This window comes from Lactuca saligna, chromosome 8 (genome assembly GCF_052625555.1).
Source record: "Lactuca saligna cultivar CGN05327 chromosome 8, ASM5262555v1, whole genome shotgun sequence".
Classification (NCBI taxonomy): Eukaryota; Viridiplantae; Streptophyta; class Magnoliopsida; order Asterales; family Asteraceae; genus Lactuca; species Lactuca saligna.
The window spans coordinates 272,150,407-272,169,877 of record NC_136424.1 but is presented as its reverse complement, the minus strand read 5'-3'; the positions used below and the strand labels follow the sequence as shown (position 1 = coordinate 272,169,877).

Here is a 19,471-nt window from a genome sequence, read left to right as displayed (position 1 = left end):
CCCCTATTTTAACCCACCGAAGCCTCGGTATCATCCCGAGACCCAAAGAGAGTCCCAAAGTGTAATAACTCACAATATATATATATATATATATATATATATATATATATATATATATATATATATATATAATCATATTATAATTAATTTATATATAAGTTCTTTTTCTGTGAATAAAAGCAGGAGTAATTAGTCTTAATTAGGCAAAAATAATGAGGTTTGATATTAAAACCTGTCATCTTCAATGGAGGAGTAAATTGAAGCAAATTATAAGTCTTTAGTAGTTACAATGTTAGGCACTATATAAAGCTTGAGAAATCAAGTGAAAACCCCACTGTATTTGCAAGACACAACTGAGAATCAAAGGAGAAGTAAGAGCTAGAAGTTCTTGGGGATTTTCGAAGTTTTCTAGCAATTAAGGTATGACTCCTTGATTTTAGCTTGGTATAGTTTTGATTAAGTATATATATATCCATTTCGTGTTTTGGTTCCTTCAGTTCAGGCCAATTGTTATCTAATAGATGGAAAACTGAAATAATATAATTTTAGAAAAAAAAAAAAGCTTGAATATATCTTGATTTAAGTCGTTTTTTTCTGAAAATTGTTTATGGTTACATGTTAGTGGGAGGTGGAGAAGATTAATGGTGATTTTATATAATTATTCAAATTTTTTGGTAATACATGGAGCTGTAGCAGCTTAATAATGGAGAAAAAAATATATGTATACGGGTTAAGAAGAAGGCATTTCGGGTTCTTTTGTTGGGTGGGTCAAAAAACAACTCCGTTCAAAAATATTAAATCATATTTTATTACAATAAATAATTTGTGGTGGCACATTGAATCCCACGATCTGGGCCTTTTTTTTAAAAAAAATTGTTAGTTGCAATTTTAGTGCTTATAGTTTCAACAATTTGCTGATTCCATTTTGCAACAAAATTCAAGAACTACGTGACATCCTTCCTTTATGGAGGTTAAAACGAAAATTTCGTGACCAGTGGCAATATGTTAGTCCTTATGTTTTTTTTTTACTAAGGTCATTGCTCTAAAAGTCCACATTTCAGCCTTCACTATTTTATTTTCTTAATTTAAATCATAACAAAAAAAAAGTATGTGAAATCATTATATTTACGTCTTAGATACTTTTTAGTAAAGGTTTTGGTTATCAAGGAAAGCATTATTTTGTTAATTATTTTGGAATATTACTTTTATTAATATTTTGGGAATATTAGCATATCTAGGTCGAATATATATATGTGGATATTTATTGGTCGAATAAGACACACGTGTGATGGAACCGAAACGGATGTTGATGATATTATCTAGGGATGTTGCCTTAGGAAAATTTATTGTTTGAATGTAGGGTACGAGTAGCGTGACGAGATTCGATTAAGACCTACGCCAACAATGTGAGTTTTGTGTGAATTTTTGTGGTTGCTTGTATGAAAAGTTGATTCTAAATTATTTGCAATTATATGTTACTGTTGTTATTGCTATGAATATTTGTGTGAAATTTTGTGATTTATTTCATATAAAAGGGTGAAAATGGTGGGTGACACATAAGGAACATGTGTATTTACACGGTCTTATTATTAGTCGTCGTACAGAGTGTTAGTACGTGACGGAGAGCTTATGCTATGTTTGTCTAGCCGTAAGCATATTTGTTGCGCCCGGCGGAAGGATTTGTTCCCTGAAAATGACAGTAGTTCCCTAATGTGTCATCAAGGGTGGAAAGAAATGAAAAGAATTATATTGATAAATTGTTGCATTATTTTTATTTTATTGACGTCAATATACATGAAAACCACGAACTCACTAGGCCCTCGGCTTACCCATTAGAATCTTTAAATGCACGCAACCCAGGAAATAACGTAGCAAGTGGCAGCGGGAATGGAAAGGGAAAAGTTCAGACTTGAAGAAGGCGACAAGTTTTGAGGAAGACGTAGCGCACCAAGTGTTTAATTAAATTTCTATTTGCTTCCGCTATTATTATTAATAATTACATTAGTATTTGAATCTTGATTTTTGGAAGTTTTGGGACTATGCTAAGTTATATTTGGTATTTGGAATTTGGGGTGTTACAAGTTGGTATCAAAGTCAGGTTTAAGCAGATTAGTCGTTGTTTAAACGTCTAAGCTTAAACGGGATGAGTGGTACATCTCCTAATCTGGAATGCATCTCGTTTGTAGATACTATGGATCATGGAAAGGTACTCGTTGATGGTGGGGTGTCAGTTGGGGTACTAGTGGGTTACTTCCCCACGAGAAGTTGAAGGCCGAGTTAGAGCTCTCTGATTCGGAAGGCAGTCTGGAACCAACGACTCCACTCAGCCTCTCTGAACTGGATGAAGAAGACGAGGATGTGGAATCCGAGGTGGAGCCCGAAGAAAATCCTGAGGAGGAACCCGAAGAAGACCCTGATGAGGAACTCGAAGAAGACCTAAAGGAGGAACCCGAGGGAAATCATAGAGTACCATGTGGAGCAAAGATACGAAACGTTCCATATGCCATATGTGGAGTACACACCAACTAGTCCTGGTACCTATTGGGAGCGACTTTATAAAGATGAAATGCCACAGGCACAACTCCAGATTCACAGTTTGAAAAGAAAGATTGAAGAGATAGATGAACATAGGTCAAGGCTCGTACAGGAGAACCAAATAAGGGTTGATGCTGCTGATAAAAGTAAACGCAAGATACGAAGGTTGGAACAGGAGGTGTTGGAGCTAAGGAAACCCACTATCACTAAGTTGTGGGAAGGGTTTGTGGCTCGGGCAAAACAAGCCAAGGTCGCGACTTACGGATTCCTAGATAAGGTGGTTGGAAGAGAACCACCTCAGGCCGAGGTGCTAGTAATTCAAAGTGGACCCGGAGATCGAAAAGCTAAAAAGATAAGGAAGTACTTGAAGGAGGGAAAGAGAATATTGAAATATGATGACATCGTTTTTAAAAATTAGAAAGTAGGAGTGCAATGATTTGTCCTTTTTTTTATTATTTCTCTTGGCTGTTGGCTTGAGTGACTTGATGTGAACAAGACATATGTCTATTTTTGAAGTTTTAATAATTTGGAATAAAATCTACGTTGGTTATACTTATTGTGTTATAAACATAAATATGTAGTTGATATGTCTCCACAAAGATCTGGGTGGTTCACTAGGGTCACTCCGGAGGAAGAACGCATCCCAATTGGAGCTTATGTTAGAGCACCAGGAGATGTTCCAGAAACCCCACTGAACCCAAACGCTAGTCGTGGATGGGGCCAAGGAAGAGGTAGGGGTAGAGGAAGAGGCCGAGGGGCTGTTATAGCACCGATACCTGTACAATCGGCCCGTGGTAGCTCCGGATCCCACCGCGGTCAAGGTCGAGGTCGTGGAAGGGTTCGTGCGGCATACACGATCACTAGAGAGGAATTGGCTGATGAGATTGCTCGAGCAATTCGAGACACCTTACCAGATGTAGTTGCTCAGGAACGGGAAGCAATAATAGGTGAGTATGAAGGTAACTTGGGTGGAGGTGAAGAGGACTACGAGTACAGTACACCAAATATGAGTCGTGAACCAAGTATTGCACAACCCACAAGGCATCATGACAACCACGATCGACGGGGTTGTAGTTACAAGACGTTCATGAACTGCAAGCCTTCCATTTTTAACGGAGAAATTGATCCTGTTTTGTCATTAACATGGATCATGGAGATTGAGGGAATGTTCGATACTAGCAAGTGTGCGGATGAGGACAAGGTGATTTATGTTGCGACAATGCTAAAAGGGGAGGTAATACATTGGTGGGGCATGGTGAAGGAGGTTAGGGGGCGTAAGGTGGCCAAGAATATGTCATGGGATGAGTTCCTAAGAATTTTTAAAGAAACGTTTTGCCCTCGTACAACGGTTAAACAGTTGGAGGAAGAATTCTTGAGGTTGGAACAGGGGAATATGACTGTGCAAGAGTACACCACTAAGTTCACGGAGAAAGCTAGGTTTGCCGAATTTTATGTTTCTACAGAAGAAGGAAGGGTGGAACGTTATATATGGGGATTGAGAACAGTTATCCGTGAATTTGTGCAAATTCAAAAACCAGGTACTTTCCAGTCTGCTGTTAATGCTGCAGAAAGTCGCGAACATGAGAAGAATCGTCAAGGTGAAGACATGGCTTTGGGTACAAATAATTATTCGAAGAAAGGCAAGACTTCAGGGCAAGAACGTAATATTGATCAAAGCTCTGGAGTAAAGCAATGTCTGAAATGCAACCGTTATCATAGGGGGGAGTGTAACATGAATCAGAAAGCTTGCTACAAGTGTGGGAAGCCAGGGCACATAGCCACCGAATGTAAGACAAGAAGGGTATGTTACGGGTGCGGTTCCCCTAACCACATTAAGTCGGAATGTCCCCAGAGTAAAGGTAACAACAATCAAGGTAGGATAACAGACAATTGGTCGACGGATAAAAAGGCTGACACTGGTAGACCAAAAGCTAGAGCTTTTCGCATGACGGCTCAGGAGGCTCAGGAGACCCTAGATGTGGTGACAGGTACTTTCCTAGTAAACTCAATTCATGCTAGGGTGTTATTTGATTCTGGTGCAAATAGACCTTTTGTGTCTACTACTTTTTACAAAAACCTAGGTAGAAATGCAAAGACTCTAGAACATGCCTTAGAAATTGAAACTGTTGACGATCATTGGGTAGTAGTAAGAGAGGAATATGATGATTACTCTATCGAAATAGAAGGTAGTGTGCTACCGTTAAAATTATTACCTATAGCCCTAGGTGATTTTGATATTGTTATAAGGATGGATTGGTAGTCGAAAAACCAAGCGATTATAGATTGTGAAAATAGGATTGTTCAAGTTTGGGTGCCAGAAAAAGGAATTGTAAAGATTTACGGTGATCGGCGAATTAAGGACTCTATTTTGATATCAGTGACTAAGGCAAGTCGTTATCTAAAGAAAGGGTGTCAAAGTTATTGGGCATATGTTCTCGATGCCAAACAGGACAAGCCTGAAATAACACATATAACAGTTGTACGCGAGTTCCAAGATGTGTTCCCTGATGACCTAACCAGCTTGCCACCAGATAGGAAACTGGAGTTTCGAATTGATCTTACCCCAGGAGTAGCACTGATAGCTCGTGCGCCCTATCGGTTAGCACCAACCGAAATGAAGGAGTTGATGGCTCATTTGCAAGATTAGCTCGACAAGGGTTTTATTCGGCCCAGTACCTCACCGTGGGGTGCAGCAGTATTATTCGTCAAGAAGAAGGATGGGACAATGTTGTCACACCCCAAAACCAAGAACGGCGGAAACGTTCTGGGGCGGAGGACATCATGTAACGTATCACAACACAGTAAATATAAATAAGCAAACAACATCATCCATTGCATTAAATATATAATTTTAATACAAGCGTGTTCTGTACATTATAGACACCAAAAATAACGTATATCAAAATAATAAGATGAGTCTTGAATGCGCTCCATCTTCTCAAAAGTTGGCATCGGTACCTATCTACTGATGACCTGAGAATACAAGTTATTTTGAAAGAGTTTATCAGCATTAAGCTTGTAAGTTCATAAGTATTTTAGTGTCGGTATTTGTCATCCAAAAATGTTAGAAAATATACAAACTATACTAGAGGAAGAACATATACAACTATACTAGAACAGTTCATTTCATTACATATACAAGGATACGTTAACAATTGTGATCCACTGTATCGGAGCATGCCTTAATTGTCATGGCCCGAGTTGTAGCCAGAATTCTCTTGGAGGGAGAGCGTGAGTTTGCGTATAGATCTATACTGGATTGACTATCCTACACCTTGCTGCTAGCTACAGCCGGACCTGCAGGTCTGCGGGTGCCAAACGTCATTCCGTTATTACGACCATTCGTATGTCATTTTACCAGTCGATAGTATGGTGCAATTTATCACATGATACCTTAATATAAATCCGGTTTAAGGTAGTTAGTACAGCAGTAGTTCCTATAATACAAAACTACAGTACTACAATGATTTACCCATTACATATTTTAGTGATAACCTCACTTAAACATTAATGTACAAACTATATTTTGTTAAATGATAGTTACACTTGGTAAATTACACACTTTTACAACAAACAAGCATACAAAACAGTTAAGCCTTGGTAGAAGGCTACTTTAATAGAAAATATAGGTTTTTTTGAGAGATTCAAACTTTTACAAACACTCTCTAATGGATTTTCGGGTTTTCATCCCAGATTGTGAGTCTACTTTCCTAGATGTGTTTTATTACTTGTTTTATGCTTTATAACATAGATTACATGTCTAAAGTACAAGATCTGGGAGCTTACGGCCCAAGAACGTTCTTGGGGTGTAAACTCCAAAACAAGGCCTAAAAGCTACCTAGTCTCATTTCCATGTTAGGTATCTAATTAAGGACAATATGTATGAACATTAGAGGCTAGAAATCTATTTATAGTCCTGAAATATTTTGATAGAAAATATTTTTATTCCGGAAGTTGGACTATAACATTATGAAACTTGGAATGTTCAAATTTCACAAACCCAGGAGTATCCACTCTCCTGATATCTCCTTAAACGTAAACCCTAATGTACGCAAACTTATACGGAAAAGTCTGAAACTCACTGAAACTGGACTAGCTTCTATTGAATAGATAATGTTCGTACAAATGGAAATTTTGGGTTGTCACAAATGTGAATGTGCATTGACTACAAGGAGTTAAACAAGGTGACTATAAAGAACCGATATCCATTACCGAGAAATGATGACCTATTCAACCAACTCCAGGGGGCAAGTTACTTCTCAAAGATCGATTTGCGGTCGGGGTATCACCAGCTGAAAGTCAGAGAAGAAGATGTGTCGAAGATAACTTTTCGAACTAGGTATGGTCATTACGAGTTTTTAGTAATGCCATTTGGTTTGACCAATGCACCAGCTGCATTCATGGATCTGATGAACCAGGTGTGTAAGACATACCTAGACAAGTTTGTAATTGTATTTATCGATGAGATATTGATATACTCTAAAAGTAAGGCAGACCATTAGCAACATCTGCGGCTAACACTTAGTTTATTGAGGAAAGAAAAATTATTTGCCAAAATTTTGAAGTGCGAGTTTTGGCTTCGGGAAGTCCAGATTTTGGGACATGTTGTAAACGAACGTGGTATCAAGGTGGACCCAACAAAGATTGAGGCGATTGAAAAATGGTAACCACTAAGAACCCCATCAGAAGTTCGAAGTTTTCTTGGGTTGGCAAGATATTATCGAAGGTTTATACAAGACTTCTCGCGCATAGCTGCACCACTAACTATCCTGACGAGGAAAATGTGAAGTTCGAATGGAAGCCAGAGCAAGATAATGCCTTTAACGTCTTAAAGGAAAAGCTTAGCAGTGCACCAGTATTATCTTTACCAGAAGGCAATGATGGCTTTGTTGTTTATAGTGATGCATCCAAGTTAGGCTTGGGGTGTGTTTTGATGCAAAACGGTAAGGTGATTGTTTATGCCTCACGACAGTTAAAGGTTCACGAGCGTAAATACCCAACGCATGATATGGAGTTGGTTGCAGTAGTGTTCGTTTTAAAGATTTGGAGACACTATTTGTATGGGACAAGGTGTTAGATCTTCACTGATCATAAGAGTTTGAAATACTTGTTCGATCAGAAAGATCTGAACATGAGACAACAACGGTGGATGGAACTATTAAAATATTATGACTGTGAGATATTGTACCATCCAGGGAAGGCAAATGTTGTAGCTGATGCACTAAGTCGTAAGGGAAGAAGAGAATCACCTAAGACTCGGATGATTTGAGAAAGAATCAAGAGGAGGCCTCGAAGGAAGAGAAATGGAAAAGTGAAAGGGTGGTGGGAGTAATACAATCATTGGAAAAGGATAGTCGTGGCTTGAAGTGTTTCCAAGGAAGGGTTTAGGTACCACGAGTGGGTGAAGTGCGTAACTTACTTCTCAAGGAAGCGCACATGTCAAAGTACTCAATCCATCCGGGAACAAACAAGATGTATCAAGACTTACGAAAATCTTACTGGTGACCTGGTATGAAAAAGGATATAGCCTATTTTGTTGAAAGGTGTTTGACATGCTTGAAGGTGAAGGCTGAACACCAAAGGCCATACGGTCAGTTACAGTCAATGGAGATTCCAGTGTGGAAATAGGATCACATCACAATGGACTTTGTGACTAAGTTACCAAGGACACCGAAAGGATCTGACGTAATTTGGGTAGTTGTGGATAGATTAACTAAATCGGCGCACTTCCTTCCGATTAAGGAGACATACCCATTGGAGAGGTTAGCTAAATTGTACGTTGACGAGATAGTGAAACTCCATGGAGTTCCACTGTCTATTGTTTCGGATCGGGAAGTCGTTTTACGTCAACATTTTGGGGTAGCTTCCAACGAGAAATGGGTACTCGAGTAAAATTGAGCACGGCATACCACTCGCAAACAGATGGGCAAAGTGAACGGACAATACAGACCTTGGAAGACATGTTAAGGTCTTGTGTTATGATTTTGGAGGGTCGTGGGAAACTCATTTGCCATTAATTGAGTTTGCCTACAACAATAGCTATCATGCAAGTATAAAAAGTCACACCATATGAGGCTTTCTATGGTAAGAAATGTAGAACTCCATTATGATGGAATGAGGTGGGGGAGAAACAGTTGGATGGACCTGAACGTGTTCAGCTAACTACCGGAAAAATCCAGGTGATTAAGGATAACATTAAGGTTGCTCAGGATCGGCAGAAAAGTTATGCTGATAAGCGGAGAAAGCCAATAGTGTTTCAGGTTGGTGATAAAGTTATGTTAAAGGTGTCTCCATGGAAGAGCGTTATTCGTTTTGGTAAGCAGGGGAAGTTAAGTCCTCGCTACGTTGGACCCTTTATAATAAAGGAACGAGTTGGAGAAGTAACATATCGATTTGAGTTACAAGGGAAATGCAGGGCATTCATAGCACGTTCCATGTCTCTAATCTAAAGAAGTGTCTGGCAGATGCCGCCATGGAAGTGCCACTTCAAGAAATTAAGGTTGATGAGAAGCTACGATATACAGAAGAACTCGTCGCGATTATAGATCGAAAGGTCAGAAAGTTAAGGAATGTGGAGATACTACTGGTGAAAGTCCAGTGGAAGTATCATAAAGGTTCAAATGGAACATGGGAAACCGAGCGCGATATGAAGGCTAAATACCCTCATTTATTTGATTAATTCAAATTCCGAGGACGGAATTTTTCGAAGGGGGGAAGTTTGTAATAACTCACAAAATATATATATATATATATATATATATATATATATATATATATATATATATATATATAAACAAATATATATATATATAATCAAATTATAATTAATTTATATTTAAGTTCTTTTTCTGTGAATAAAAGCAGGAGTAATTAGTCTTAATTAGGCAAAAATAATGAGGTTTAATCCTAAAACTCGTCATCTTCAATGGAGGAGTAAATTGAAGAAAATCATAAGTCTTTAGCAGTTACAATGTTAGGCACTATATAAAGCTTGAGAAATCAAGTGAAAACCCCACTGTAATTGCAAGACACAACTGAGAATCGAAAGAGAAGTACGAGCTAGAAGTTCTTGGGGATTTTCGAAGTTTTCTAGCAATTAAGGTATGATTCCTTGATTTTAGCTTGGTATAGTTTTGATTAATTATATATATATATATATATATATATATATATATATATATATATATATATATATATATATATATATATATATATATATATATATATCCATTTCGTGTTCTGGTTCCATCAGTTCAGACCAATTGTTATCTAGTAGATGGAAAATTGAAATAATATAATTTTAGAAAAAAAAAAGCTTGAATATATCTTGATTTAAATTGTTTTTTTTTCTGAAAATTGTTTATGGTTACATGTTAGTGGGAGGTGGAGAAGATTAATGGTGATTTTATATAATTATTCAAATTTTTTGGTAATATATGGAGTTGTAGCAGCTTAATAATGGCAGAAAAAAAATATATGTATACGGGTTAAGAAGAAGGCATTTCAGGTTCTATTGTTGGGTGGGTCAAAAAACAACTCCGTTCAAAAATATTAAATCATATTTTATTACAATAAATAATTTGTAGTGGCACATTGAATCCCACGATCTCGGCCTTTTTTTTTAAATTTCTTATTTGCAATTTTAGCCCTTATAGTTTCAACAATTTGCTGATTCCATTTTGCAACAAAATTCAAGAACTACGTGACATCCTTCCTTTATGGAGGTTGAAACGAAAATTTCGTGACCAGTGGCAATATGTTAGTCCTTATGTTTTTTTTTTTTACTAAGGTCATCGCTCTGAAAGTCCACATTTCAGCCTTCACTATTTTATTTTCTTAATTTAAATCATAACAAAAAAAAAAAAAGTATGTGAAATCATTATATTTACGTCTTGATACTTTTTAGTAAAGGTTTTGGTTATCAAGGAAAGCATTATTTTGTTAATTATTTCGGAATATTACTTTTATTAATATTTTGGGAGTATTAGCATATCTAGGCGGAATATATATATATATATATATATATATATATATATATATATATATATATATATATATATATATATATATATATATATATATATATATATATATATATATATATATATTGGCCGAATGAGACACGTGTGATGGAACCGAAACGGATGTTGAGGATATTATCTAGGGATGTTGCGTTAGGAAAATTTATTGTTTGAATGTAGGGTACGAGTAGTGTGACAAGATTCGATTAAGACCTACGCCAACAAGGTGAGTTTCGTGTGAATTTTTATGGTTGCTTGTATGAAAAGTTGATTCTAAATTATTTGCAATTATATGTTACTGTTGTTATTGCTATGAATATTTGTGTGAAATTTTGTGATTTATTTCATATAAAAGGGTGAAAATGGTGGGTGACACATAAGGAACATGTGTATTTACACGGTCTTATTATTAGTCATCGTACAGGGTGTTAGTATGCGGCGGAAAGCTTACGCTCTGTTTATCTAGCCGTAAGCATATTTGTTGTGCCCAGCGGAGGGACTTGTTCCCTGAAAATGATAGTAGTTCCTTAATGTGTCATCAAGGGTGGAAAGAAATGAAAAAATTATATTGATAAATTGTTGCATTATTTTTATTTTATTGACGTCAATATGCATGAAAACCACGAACTCACTAGGCCCTAGGTTTACCCATTAGAATCTTTAAATGCACGCAACCCAGGAAATAACGTAGTAAGTGGTAGCGGGAATGGAAAGGGAAAAGTTTAGACTTGAAGAAGGCTACAAGTTTTGAGGAAGACGTAGCGCACCAAGTGTTTAATTAAATTTCTATCTGCTTCCGCTATTATTATTAATAATTACATTAGTATTTGAATCTTGATTTTTGGAAATTTTGGGACTACGCTAAGTTATATTTGGTATTTGGAATTTGGGGCGTTACACGAAGCCCGAAGATCCCGAGAAGTGAAATTCCCAAGCCGGAGATCTGCCTACGAGAAGCCGGTTTGTGTGAATATCTTCCAGATCTACCGAAGAATACTACTTTTACAAGCCGTAGTGTTGTCCGATCATCTTCTGATCAAGTGAGTGTATAGCCACTTTCAACTTACACATAAATATGAAGTATTTTATAAAATACGTGCTATGTGTATATATATTGTTGTTTATATGTGTGAGTGTGTAGTTACTTTCTTCTACCGCATAGATATCAAGTATTTGCTATGAAATATGTGCTATGTGTTTATACGTTGTTTGTTTACTTGAGATGGTTGTCGAATGAATGTTTTATACATATTTTTAAATGATTTAAACTATATATGTATTTTATATCTACAAATTAATATGTTGGGTAGAACATGGGTAGTCGAAATAGTTGGTGTGTGATGAAGGATGAGTTTGAGGATGAGATGAAAGGTGAACCTTGGTATTTATGGATTTAGTACCGTATAGATGAGCACTGGTAGCTATAGATTTAGTACTATTAGATAGACGATGATAGCAATTAACCTAGTACCTACACTGGTAGTTATGGATTTAATACCCAAATAAAGAATCCCGACAGCTATTGTCTTAGTGCTAAATAAAGAATCCTAGCAGCTATTGTCTTAGTGCCTAATAAAGAACCGTAGCAACTATTGTCTTAGTGCCAAATAAAGAACCCTAGCACCTATTGTATTAGTGCCAAATAAAGAACCCTGGCAGCTATTGTCTTAGTGCCAAATAAAGAATCCTGGCAGCTATTGTCTTAGTGCCAAATAAAGAACCCTGGCAGCTATTGTCTTAGTACTTAATACGAAGTGAATGAATAGATGATTCTTAGGGTAGAACCTTAAGAGTAAGGAAGATAATGGGGATGAGTAATTGGGTTGATTGTTTGATGATTAAATATAATAATTATATTATTGTGGGTTGAAAACCCTATATGCTCACCAGGCTCCCAAGCCTGACCCACTTAGTTTTCTTTGCATTACAGGTAATGGCACAAGAGTATAAGTTGGTGGACTTGACGAGAGATTTTGGATTATAGATCAGTAGTTATAAATAACTATTGTAAGGTCTATTTTATACTGTTTATACTTTTGGTCTGTATCGGAACATGACATCCCGAGATTTTGTTATTTAATGAGAATACATTTCTTTAAAGAAATGTTTTGATAAATTCTTATCATATTTTGTTTTGTGAACAAATTCCGCAACTGTTTTCTTTAAAAGATTAATATGATTTTAAAACAAAGCATAAACATATCGGTCTTTTCTGACCGTGAAATTGGGGATGTCACACGAGTACAAACAAATTCTTTATATAGATGCAACAACAATTGAAAAATGGTTTGAAGCCTGGAGAAGAACAAAAACAAAGGCAACAATATTCATTCTGAATTGATTAACAATTTTTTTTTGTTAAAAATGATTAGCAATACATTCTGTTCAAATGGATTAGCAACAATATTCTATCATAATGTATTAGTGTTTTGCTTAGATTTTAATGTTTTATTTGGTTTTTACCGTTCTCAATTTTATTCTTTTAGAATAAATGTAATTGTTAACCATTATTAGTCGTACTCTTTTTAAATGAGTGTAATTTACGTTCATAGTTCTATTTTTTTTAGAACAAATGTAATTACTGATTCTAAGATACTACAATTCTTTTCATATAAAATTTGTATTCATTAACAATTATTAATCTTTGTAATATATGTTTATAGTATTCTATCATAATTTAATGTTTTTTTTTTCAAAATAATCATAAACACATTCTTTTAGAATGTCTAAATTAATATATTTATTATAAAAAAACCATATTTTTAAAGTTACAAGAATTAATTATTCCTTAAAATCAACATTTTTTTTTCCAGTTTTGTTAATTAACTAAAATACTCGTACAATGATTTCAGATGGTATTTGCCGATTATCTTTAATTCAATAATATGTATTAATCAATTTCTAAAAATAATTAAAATAATTTGTCCACAATCAACCCTATAACCACACAATAAATAGTTAAAATAATTTTTTCAAAAAAATACTTGAAATAAATGAAATTTTTACCATGAAATAATTTCACACTCTACTTTTTACGGATATTGATTTTATTAAGTAATAATAATAATGTCAAAATTTTTAATTTAATATACACAACAATTAGAATTTTTTTATAGACACTCGATTGTTTCAATTAATAAATCATATTTTAGAGTTTATTTAATAAACAGTTTAGCATCAAAATTCTTTTGATTACTTTATAGTTTTAATTGATACCACATTTTTCCTACATCATTTTCTTATGATTGCAATATATATATATATATATATATATATATATATATATATATATATATATATATATATATATATATATATATATATATATATATATATATATATATAGAGAGAGAGAGAGAGAGAGATATGTACTTGTGAGATCATTATATTTTGTAAGACATTGAAACACAATCGTAACCATTTATTTTGGAGATAAACAAAAATATTTTTAAAATCCAAAATCAATGACAATGTTTGACTTTTAAATATTATTTTCGTCATTAATTTTATCAAAAGTAAAAGTAATAGAAAACATAATAGAAAAAATTAAAAAATTTTAATTACTTTTTTTTGAAATATATTTGAAATATTTTAATAAAATATTATCTTATAAATATTCAAATCGAATTTATAGAATGTTACAATATTCTACTATAATATTTAACTATAAGTATTCAAAAAATTCTAATAAAATATTACAAAATTCTAAAAAATCTAACATTTCGAATAAATATTAGAATATTTTAACATATCTACCAATTTTAGTAAATATTGGAATATTTTAACATTCTAAAAATTTTATTTTGATTACTTATAGTGTAATATATTCTATTAGAATATTTCACTTATATTTTTAAAATTTATAGGAATCTGTTTTTTTATTTAATTGAAATAAATAAAATTACAAAAATAATATTTAAAAACAACAGGACTTTTTGGATTTTTTTTCTTTTTATTTTTCATTTTATATATTATTTTATTTTATTTTATTTTCAAGATGAGTGATTAAGATTGTGTCCCATGTCTAATAAAATTATAATGGTATCAAATGAAATATATATATATATATATATATATATATATATATATATATATATATATATATATATATATATACTATATCCGTCCCAAATTGATAGTCCACTTTTGATTTTTGAAGTTTTTTTTCTTCAACTTTAACCATAAATATTTTTGTTTTTGATAGATAATACTTAATGCAAAATATATGAATAGATTGTATTTTAAAACTTTAATCATTTTTATACGTTTTATCAAGAATAACATATATAACACAAGTAAAAATATGTAAGGTTAAAGTTGAAAAAAAAACTCTAAAAATCAAAAGTGGACTATGAATTTATGATAGATGGAGTGTATATATATATATATATATATATATATATATATATATATATATATATATATATATATATATATATATATATATATATATATATATATATATATATATATATATGTCTGATGTTCTACATATTAAATAATAATAATAATAATTTTAATATTAATAAAATAATAATAAAAATAATTTATAATTATAAGTAGGGGTCATAACCGGATATCCGAAATTTCGGATAGTTGATTTTTGGTATTCGATTCCGTATCCGAAATTTCGGATATCCGACATTCGAATATCCAAAATTTCGGATACGGAATCAGACACCAAATCGGATATTCGAAAATTTGAAATTTTGTTTAAATTTGAAAAACATATGAAGTTTTTAAGTTAAAAATACATGTTTTTAAATTAGAAAGGCATATGAAGTAATATAGGTATTTAATTAAGGGTATTATCAACATGTTTTAGTTACTAAAATTCATATCATAAGACATATGTGACTAAAATAACAAATAATGTATAAAATAAAATCAAAATTTTCGGATATCGGATATCTGAATTATCCAAAAAATCTGAAAAGTACTATCCAATTCCGATTCCGAAACATTGAAAATCCGAAATTTCGGATATCCGATTTTCGGATAATTCGGATTTGAAATTTCGGATACGGATATTTTTGAACACCCCTAATAATTATAAGTACATGTTATTCTATTCCCATAGGAATAAAATAACACACTTCTCCCATTGAATTTCTATGAAAATTAGTCTGGGATGAAAGAATTACATTCTATATGTAATGTTTGATTTTATTATTTAGGACAGTCAAATATATATATATATATATATATATATATATATATATATATATATATATATATATATATATATATATATATATATATATATATATATATTTTCTTTCTGTTGTAATAATTTAACCGATCACATCTTCGACAATGCGATACCAAACACTACATAGAATTAATTGGATTGGTTGAATGGTTAATCATAATATCTCATTCTTCTTTGTAAAAGATTTTTTGTACTATAATCTTGACAATTTTTTAATAAAATTTTAATGTTTAAAATAAAAACTTATTTTCCCAAGTCGAAATTAGGTTAAAATAAATTTTATTAATTCAAATTAAATCATCCACATCCAAAAAAAAAAAAAAAAAAAAAAAAAAAAAAAAAAAAAAAAAAAAAAAAAACCTCTAATATAGCTTACTTATTGGGTTTAAAAATGTGATTAACACATGAAATATAATATTTTTAAAACAAAAAAAGAATGTTTTTAAAACACCAAATTATGATTAATACTAGTTTGTAATGATTTTTGTAGCACCTTTTTAGACTTCAATAAAATCATTCCAAAACAACAACAAATCTTATCTATATATTTTTCATCTTGTTACTATTAAGTTCAACGGATTTTAGTTTTTTTGCACGTAAAAGGAAAAGTGGATCTAATTGCTTCCTTTAGGAAAAGCGGGGATAAAAGGATTTAAATCATCGTCAACTCCGGAACAAAGAGATATTGGAGATGTGACATCATATTTACAATATATTCCATTAAAGAACAACAGTTAAAATCTTTATATTGTTTAATAGAATAATATAAAATATTACTTTAAAAAGGATATTGCACTATAAGATTGCTAAAAGATTTATATATTTTCTCAAAAACCGTACTTATTAAAATAAAATGAGAAATTAAATAACCTTGTACCTTTTCTTCCTACTTATCTTCCTAACAATATAAAATAGAAAAAAAAAATGACAAAATTAGCAAAATACACTAATTTTCTTACAAATTTAGCCCAAAAAAATCGAAATTGCAAAATGAGTCAGTGATTTCGCAGATAGAATAGCTCCATCTGTGATTTTGGCTTTCCATCTATGAATGTACAAATACCTAAATCACAGTTATGTTTTAGACACTTGTATATTCGCAGATGATTTTTTTTTGTGTACATATAGTGTTTAAGCAGGCTAAAATCGCAGTTGGACACAGTCCATCTGCGATTTCCTCTCTAGTTCATCTGCGAAATTATGGAATTTTTTTTTTCAATTTTGACTATGAAATAAATTGGTTTGACTATGAAATAACGTTACTATCTATAAACTTTTGTAGAAAAGTATCAGTTTAGTTGGTATTTCTTTGGGAAATTTCTTTAAAATCTCTCTAAAAAATGATTGAATATTTGGTTTGTCTTGTAACCGGTGGAAGATGGCAAGTAACAAAACACTCAAATCTGGAATACATATGTCCATAGGAAGGTATTTCTGAATTCACGTTCATATTTTCTAAGTATATTAGTTATAGGTGGTGTTTGTTTTTTTTAAGACAAAATGTCTTCAGTCTGCGGACCACATCTGTAGACTTCTGCAGTAGAAAAGGTGGACCAAACATCTGCAATCTGAAAAAAGAAGATTGTTTGTTTTTTAACATCTGCAGGCTACTAAAATAAATTGAAATATAAATAAACTGATTTTTTTAAACTTCAAAGTGATGTTTTAATATTTTTTTGACTTTGTTATAAATAATTAACGAATTTAAATCAACTTTTATGTATTATTGTATAAAAATAAGAATAAAAATGGTATGAATTAACGTATATATTTGATAAAAAAAACCAACAACTTTGGTTGTAAAGTTATAACTAAACATTATAGTTAGCGATCAAAAAATTTGATATATAAATGAACGGAAATAAACTCCGATTTTTTCAATTAAATCTCTTAAAAACGTAGCATAAATATTTTTCTAGAGAAAATGACGACACTGTATTAAATAATACTTTACAAGATTTATCAAAAAAATATAAGATTATATTATGATTTTGTTTCATATTTATATAAACAATTCCAACGACTATTATTGTAATAAATCTTTATTTACAAATATATCAAAAATATCATGTTTGTATCGTCGAACGTTTTTTTTTTTAATTTTTTTTTCAAATTGTTTATCATTAATAAAGTTGGAAAAATATAAATTAAAAAAAAAAAAACTTTAAAAAATAAAGATATATATATATATATATATATATATATATATATATATATATATATATATATATACATATGTTTTTTTAGATTTGAAGATGTCTGAAGATGTTAGAAGACTCTGGTACACATCTGCGCCAAGAAGAGGGCGCATAGATATTTTTAGGTCTGCAGTCTTCAAAAAAACAAACAGTCTACGAAGGCTAATGTATGCGCGTGGTCTGCGCAGCGCAGACAGAAGAGGCTACGCAGATCTGCAGACAGAAAACAAACACTACCATAGTGAATTTATAACTTTGGTGAGAAGCAAAATTGGTTTATTAGATAAATATATAATTAGTCTTTGTTTTCATTACCCTGAATTGAATTATTATATAGCTATAGTTGAAGATATGGATGTTAGAATGTTGATAAATGTAATCAAATGTAGCGGAGGATGGGCTGTGAAAGTGTTTGTGCTGGTTGATGAAGGAGATGAGGTTAATGAGGCTGGTCAATTTCATAGTTTTGATGAGGTTAATGAGGTTGGTAATCTATGCAGTTATAAAGGGAGCAACGATCCAATATGTACTTTCAATACCTCCAGTGTACCTCAATTTCATAGTGTTGCTGAAAATATTAATGTTTGTTATTCACTTATTAACTATGTGGATCGTGAAAATCACAAGTATGTTGGTGATGATGATGTTGGTACATATCTTATTGACGTGGGTGGTTGTTGTGTTGATGTTCCCGAACAAGAAGTTAAAGTTATGAATAGGCGTGTAGTAGATAAAAGTAAAAAGAAAAAAACTTATGCATCAAAAAGATGAAAAAAGCATGTTTATGGGGATTATGTTAAAGTTTTTGATGTAGGTTTAGATATAACCGACTTAAAAAACAATTTAGATGGAGATGAGTTGGGTGATGAAGTCAAAGCTAAGTTTCCCGATAACCTTTTTTTACGGTATGCCCCATCTACCAGAATGTCCAGTTGATATTAATGAAGATATCCCAACACAGATGGTAGACATCAATGTTCAAAAGATTGAATGTGAGAGTATATTTAAGAACACAGAACTTTTAAAGCGGTGTATTGGTAAAAAAATGTTTTCGAGAAGGTTTTTAGACGAGGACAAGTAGATCCACCAAATCAAGGTATGAGGTTGTGTGTATTTCGAAAAATTGTTCTTGGTTACTAAGAGAAAAAGCAATTAAAAATTATTATGGACTTTTCCAAGTAAATAAATTTGTTGATGTACACACATGTTCTTCAACAATTTTGCAATCTAATCATCGACAAGCAAACAAATATGTTTTGGGTGAATATCTTGCTAATGTTTTGGTTGAAGATTATAGCAGACTTTATAGGGGAAAAGATATTGTTAATGATATGAATGCTCAATTGAATATCAATATCTCATACCATCACGCATGGCGTGCGAAGCAATATTCATTGTTGTCGTTAAGGGGTGCGAAAGAGGATTCTTTTACCAAACTTCCAACTTATTTCCAAAACTTGGTCAAACATAATCCGGGTAAGGTGATACATATTAAAACAGATGGT

At 32.2% G+C, this 19,471-nt stretch overlaps 1 long non-coding RNA gene across 1 annotated transcript; it reads left to right on the top strand.

Annotated features, from left to right (window-relative positions):
- The first annotated feature begins 312 nt into the window (after positions 1–312).
- LOC145008914 (uncharacterized) lies at positions 313–12,619 on the top strand. Its single transcript, XR_013663690.1, has 3 exons — positions 313–420; positions 1,361–1,406; positions 12,487–12,619. It is a non-coding gene; the product is annotated as an uncharacterized LOC145008914 (long non-coding RNA).
- Positions 12,620–19,471: the final 6,852 nt, after the last annotated feature.